The sequence below is a fragment of the Aethalodelphis obliquidens genome, unplaced genomic scaffold, assembly GCF_003676395.1.
Source record: "Aethalodelphis obliquidens isolate GAN/ISIS:26980383/991018 unplaced genomic scaffold, ASM367639v1 scaffold20, whole genome shotgun sequence".
NCBI lineage: Eukaryota > Metazoa > Chordata > Mammalia > Artiodactyla > Delphinidae > Aethalodelphis > Aethalodelphis obliquidens.
The window spans coordinates 3,355,778-3,362,524 of record NW_020837964.1 but is presented as its reverse complement, the minus strand read 5'-3'; positions in this window follow the sequence as shown (position 1 = coordinate 3,362,524).

The following is a 6,747-nucleotide window of genomic DNA, read 5'->3' as shown; positions in this document are numbered from 1 at the left end:
TGCGAGCGGACCCCGCCCCTCTCGTGGGCAGGCCCCGCCCCCTCCCGTGTCCCGGCCCGCCCCTCCCGTGGGCCAGCGCGCCTGGCGCTGCCGGCCCACCTGCACCTCGTACAGCCTTTGGCGTCCCTTCACCTGCCCCGGGCGCCCGCCCGCCAACACCGCGAGTCAAACTGCGGGTGGGCTTCGGGGCCAGGAGTATATGCATGTAATTGGTTACGGCGTGACCTGGCTACACAGACGCGGCCCCGGGCCGCAGCGGAGCGAGCGAAGGCGTTGTTTCCTTTAACTTCACAATCTTCTGTCTTCCCTGTACACGGGGTTAATATCTATAAAAATGAAGATTCCTGGGAATTCCCTGGCGGTCCAGTGGTTAGGACTCCGCGCTTTGGGCCCAGGTTGATCCCTGGTTGGGGAACTAAGATCCCACAAGCAGCGCGGTGCGGCCAAAAGAAAAAAAACACGCAGATTCCTCCACTGCACCCACATATTCCAATTCGGAAACCACGGGGGAGAGGCTCACAATTTGCACTTTGGCAAACTCCCCAGATGAGACTTGTGAAGGGTCAAGTTTGCCCGACTGGGGCAAATAACGTATTGATGAGCTCATCTGTTGGCCATTCCGGGTGCCCTCTATACCGTGGGCTCATGTGAACCTTTACAACAGGGGTTCTAAGACCCGCCTGTCAGCATCCCCTGGGAGATTCCGAATGTTCACATGCACACACCTTCAGACTTGTGATTCAGGGGTCTAGGTGAGGACAGAGTGTTGTTTTTAATCAGGGATTTCGATGGGGTGATAATAGGCCAGGAAAACTTCCCGTGAGGTGAAGCAGCTAGAAGAAAACTGGGGTGGGGTGGGGGTGGGGGGTCAGGAAGGGGCGGGGGGCGGGGGGGAGTTGAGTTCAACACCATGATTATTAAGCTCTAAGAAAAAACATATGTGACAGGAGGATTTCAGGGTTCTAGATCCCAGCAGGAAAGCTGCCTCACCCCAGAAAACAGCACGCTTTCCTCTCTAACCACCCTGAAACCTGCCCCATGTCAGGTTGTCGGGAAGATGAAATAAGGCCATACTTCAGTTCTGCTCACTCGCATGGCCTGGAAAGTTGTCTGTTGTTTATCTGCATTGGAAGCTGTCATTGCAGGCCTGGAGATTTCCTTCATTGTGTCATTTATAAAGACAAATACTTTCAAAGAAAATAAAAGATCCCTCGGGATGCTGTGTGAGAGCACGTGACCGCTCTGAACTTCAGTCTCTTCATCTGCAAGCGAGGTAGGAAGAGGAGTACCCAGGGGGGTTGGGGGGAGGGGAAGCTGTAGGCCACCTGGCCCCTCCTAAAATAGAAGCTCCCTCAGTCATCTGCAGAGAGTGTGTGCCAGCTTGTCTGGGTTTTGACTGATGCGGGAATGTTTTCCTGACTGGCAAATATCTTCTGCGTTTCAAATTGGGTGAGGCTTCCCTCGCTGATTTTCGCAAAACTTTTTGTAAAAGAGCAAAGGAAAAAAGCTGGCTGGAAAGCCGAGGTTCAGAGAGGCCTCAGCAGAATGGGCAGGAGAGCTAGCAGAGCCCGGTACCTTGGTGTCCTTATGGGTAAGGTGGGGACAGTGCCGCTGCTTACCTTGCAGGGCTGTTGGGAGAACGAGACAAGGGGGGTGCAGCTTTACACACTGCAAAATGGTGGCGTCCTGGAATCGCAAACTTGAGCAGAGACACCAAGGTCCTTAGGGGGCTTATTAAAGCAGCATAAATCACAATAGCCAGCAGGTGGAAATACCAAATGTCCATCAGCTGAGGGTTGGATAAACAACATGGGGTCCATACTTATTACGGAATATTATTCGGCCACAGACAGGAACGAAGCACTGGTTCATGCTACAATGTGGAGGACCCTTGAAAACGTTATACTGCATGAAGGAGGCCAGATGCAAAAACCATATATGATCCATTTACATGAACTGTGCAGAAGAGGTAAACCCATAGAGACAGGAACTAGATTAGTGGTTACCAGGGTTGAGGGAGAGGGGGATGGAGTTTCTTTTGAGGTGGATGGAAATGTTCTGGAATTAGACAGTGGTGATGGTTGTTCAACTCTAAACATACTAAAAACTACTGACTGAACTGTAAACTTTGAAAGGGTGAATTTTACAATATGTTTTATTATTATTAAATTATTATTATTCCTCAAGAATATTATTCCTCAAGAAAACTGTGATTTAAATGCCCCTCCCTAAGCTCCAGACCCAGGCTTTCTGACTCAGTAATCACACACTTTACACGCTCCCCAGGAAGTTCTTATAATTGCAAAACTGGGGAGGGAAGTGAATCCAGTCCGGCTCTGAGCTGCTCCCAGGATCCAGAGAGGACTCCTGATAGCCCATCCTCAGGCCTGGCCTCTGAAAGTCGGGGAAGGAGAGAGGGAAACAGACAAGAGGAAAAGTCAAGCGGGAGGGGGGATGGGGCGCTACTTTAGACAGGGTAGTCGGGGCCCTTGCACCATTATCTCCTGTTGGAACAGTGCCTCCCCAGGAAGCTAGATGACCCCTGTGGTAAGGAATTAAGAGGTGGGGACAAAATAAATTGGGATGGAGGGGCACATCTCCTGGGCAGAACTCCAGATGGTGTGATAAAGCTCATCACTCCTGAAGTGCGGGCCGCCCATGGCCACTTCCTTCTAAAGAGAACAGGATGGAAACAGGGAAAAACAGAGAAACCTGACCAACAAGCCCGCAGCCAAGTGCTCAAGATCAACATGAGGGCTTCCCTGGTGGCACAGTGGTTGAGAGTCCGCCTGCCGATGCAGGGGACACGGGTTCGTGCCCCGGTCCAGGAGGATCCCACGTGCCACGGAGCGGCTGGGCCCGTGAGCCATGGCCGCTGAGCCTGTGCGTCCGGAGCCTGTGCTCCGCAACGGGAGAGGCCGCAGCAGTGAGAGGCCCGCGTACCGGAAAAAAAAAAAAAAAACATAAAATTAAAAAGTCTCCCCTCCAGGTTCCCCCGGGGCACCTAACCGAGTGTCCCCCTCAGGGTCGTCAGCACTGCAATACCTTTTGGTCACATTTGAATTTAGGCCACAGAACAGTGCTGCCCAAATGAGTCAGCAACCCGGCCTTCTGATTTTAAAGCAGTGGATCTTTCTGAAATGCTGGAAATGTCCCGTAGCTGTCTGATCCAGGACAGTAGCCACTAGCCCCACGTGGAAACTGGGCGCTTTCGGGGGACTGGCGTCCTCTGAAGGGGCGGGGCCCCAGACACGGGGCCGGTCGCCCACCAATGCACCTCGATGATCGTGGGGTTGAGCACATTGGGAAGGGCCCGTGGTCCCTCTGCACAGAGCATCTGTGTTCAGTCCCAGGTCAGTCTACCTCAGAGGTCTGAACCTCTGCCACGGGGGAGCGATATTCTTACAGCGAGGAGACAGTGGTCCAGGAAAACAAAGAATTAATTACAGCGAAGAATCGAGGAGGTGGGCGAGACCTTCCAGGGACTCTCGGCCCTGCCTGTGCAGGAGAATCTGCCGGATCCCTGGCCACACCTGGACCAAGGGAATCGGAACCTCCGGGTGGGGCTCAGGCCTCGGCCGTGGCTGGGAGGCCAGCCACTCTCCTGTGGTCTCCAGGGGACTTTAGGAGAAGCAGTGACTTGCCACTGGTGGTACCTCCCATCTAAAGAGGGGGCTAGAATTACAGTCACAGCAGCAAAAGGGAAACGCAGAATGGAAAACACCTCCTCCGGAAAGTCTCCCTTCCTGGCCCCAGCTGAAAGGGGCAATGCGGTGGTACCTACCAAGCAGGGCCCTGATCATAGCACAAGGCTGCTTCCCTACCTGGGCTCCCACCAGAGAGTACGGCTCCTCCTGGGACGTGGACACCGCCTGCCCCTCTGAGGTCTCCGAGGCAAGGCGACAGCATGAGCCCCGCAGGCCTGACGTCACCTGCTGTTTCTGGCCCTTGGCGGCTCCCACTGGTGGGGGCCCAGCCACTTCAACGGGTACCCGTTCCATCCTTCATCTCCTAGAGCCCTTGAGCCCTTGAGAGGTGGGCCGGGACTGACACAGGTGAATCCTCAACTGCGTCTGATGCAGCCGTGTAGACAGCGGGGGCTCCTGCACGCAGCGGCAGTGTTCTTTCTTCTCACGACAGCCCTCACGGTGTTCTCTCTGTTGAGTGCGGTGACGAGTGGAGCAGGAAAGACAGGCGGCGGCCAGTTCTCCAGGGCTGCTGTGTAAGCTGCTACCAGGACCTGGACCAGATCCCGCGCCCAGCGGCAGGCTGTGTGAGGGATGCAGGTCGGGGAGTGACATGCGCCGATTCGCAGTTTAGAAAGAGAACTCTGGGGGATGGAGTGGGGGTGGGACTCGGTCTGGCAGCAGGAGACTCACCTGGAGGCTGGGAGCAGATGTCTAGCAGAGCTGTGGCACCTAGGGCACAGCCACGGGGATCTAGAGGAGGAACGGTCTGAAACCAGAGCCCATGGACTGTCTGCCAGTGTCCAGAAAAGCCAGGTCCGGGGGCGCCTCCGGACCCCACCCAGGTGACCACAGCTACCTGTGGCTCCATACAGCCTGGCAGTGTCCCCGCCGCCAGCCCCACCCCTGGGCCCGCGAGCCCCTCCCTGCCGCTCCCCGACCACCAGTGTCTGGCGAGGGAGCCATCCCGCCAGTCGCACGGTGCACATCACGGCTGAGCCAGGGGCTCTCAAATGCCTCCGACATGGTGCGAATACACTCTTGTGTCTTTTTGCCATCTGCCGCTGTCATTAAAAACTTACATTTCCATCTGTTTTCACACTTTTCTCTTCTCCCAGCTTCCCTTCCCGGAGGCATGTAGCACGAATCCCGCGCCGAGGACCCGAACGTTCCCTCGCCTCTTAGAATCTGGGAGCTTCTCCGCGACGCACAGGGGTTAGGGGTAACGGGCTTTGTGGGTGACCAGAGCTGTTAATTTCTCTTAGGTCGCTACTGACAGTGACCTCTGCCCCTCCCCCCACTCCTCCACACACACTTTGCGGGGAGCCACTTAACAAAACTTTTTTGTTGGTCGTTTTCATCTGTATGTGTGGCTTTGGCATTAAAAATACATGAAAAATAAACTGCAGGGCTTCCCTGGTGGCGCAGTGGTTGAGAGTCCGCCTGCCGATGCAGGGGACACGGGTTCGTGCCCCGGTCCGGGAGGATCCCACATGCCGTGGAGCGGCTGGGCCCGTGAACCATGGCCACTAAGCCTGTGCGTCTGGAGCATGTGCTCCGCAGCGGGAGAGGCCACGGCAGTGAGAGGCCCGCATACCGCAAAAAAAAAAAAAAAAAAATATATATATATATATATATATATATATATATATATAAACTGCAGACATTAGTAACCATTCCCCCAGAATGTATTTCAGGAAGAACAGACTAGAGAAATAAGGATCAGAGAGCCATGTTTTGAGTTCAAAACAAGTTGTCATTCTAGACCAGCCCCGAAGAGACACCCACCCCCAGCTATATGGCATCCCTGACCTTTCATGAAGGGTCAAGTCCACGTAGAACCCAACAACCCCACAAGGTCGTGACCACAAACTACACCTGGTAGACCTTCTCAAATACAGCTTTGCAAGTGTCAGCATAGTCACTAACACTCTAGAGGGCTTTTTAGACCCTGTGCCAGGCATTATTCTAGGTTCTGTATGCGTGGTCATCCGCTGCATCTTCCCAACAACCTAGTTACTACCCTCATCTGAAGACTGGGGAAAACTGAAGCTCAGAGAGGCAAAGTAACTTGCTCCAGGTCACCCAGCTGAGAAATGGAGCCCGGGGATGGAGCCCAGGAAGCAGGGGCCAATTCAGGGTAAGGAGAAGGTTTCTGCTGCTGGGCCCCCGGGGCTCAGACCCTTCGGAACCTGGGGCAGCTAGGAAGCCGGGTGCCTCACGGTGTGTCCCCGGGCCAGCATCACTGCCGCCCTGCGAGCTGGTTAGGGATGCACAGCAGTACGCCCTACCTCAGACCACCCTGCGACGGGATCTGGATTTGAACCAGCTCCCCACTGCGAAGAACTGGTTGCCTCACGGCCCCCACAAGAGACAAGGAAGGTGGGGAATCTACCCGCTAACTCCCATCCACAGTGGGTGAGGGGTACTGCCAGGCGGCCCTGAGAGCCTGCACCCCAACTGCTCCTGCACCGAAGGAAGCCCTTGGAAAGAAAGGTGCGGGTGCGGCAGCAGAATCCTGCTGGCACATAAAGGGGGGGGGCACTGCCCCTGCAGATGTGGTCCCAGGTACCCTGCTCTTACCACCCACCCCACATTCACACCCTCAATCTCCCAGACTCCTCACATCCCCGTGGAATTGTGCCCATTCCCCAGATGAGCAAATGGAGGCCCAGGGAGGTTGGTGACCTGTGTGCTTGTGACTCCCATTTACTGACTGTCTGCTCTGTGCCAGGGACCACGTGGGGTTTTACGTAGATCATTTTCCTTCATCCACATGTGCACCCCACATGGGAGGTCCTGTTACCCTCACTTTTACAGGTGAAGAAAAGGTTCAGAGAGGTTGAACGGCTTCCCAAGGCCACACAGCACCATGCGGCTCCAGCTGACACCCTTGCACCCCTAATCTTTCTCACGGCTCCTAAGAGGGATGCTGGGGCTGCAGTGGGGTCCCATGCCCCCTGATGTCATGCCCTAGAGCTTGCACGGAGCAGGCCCCCTACACCTCACCCCTCCCTCACGGGGAGACACAGCTTGCTTGAAGGCAGAGCCTCAGGGGCAG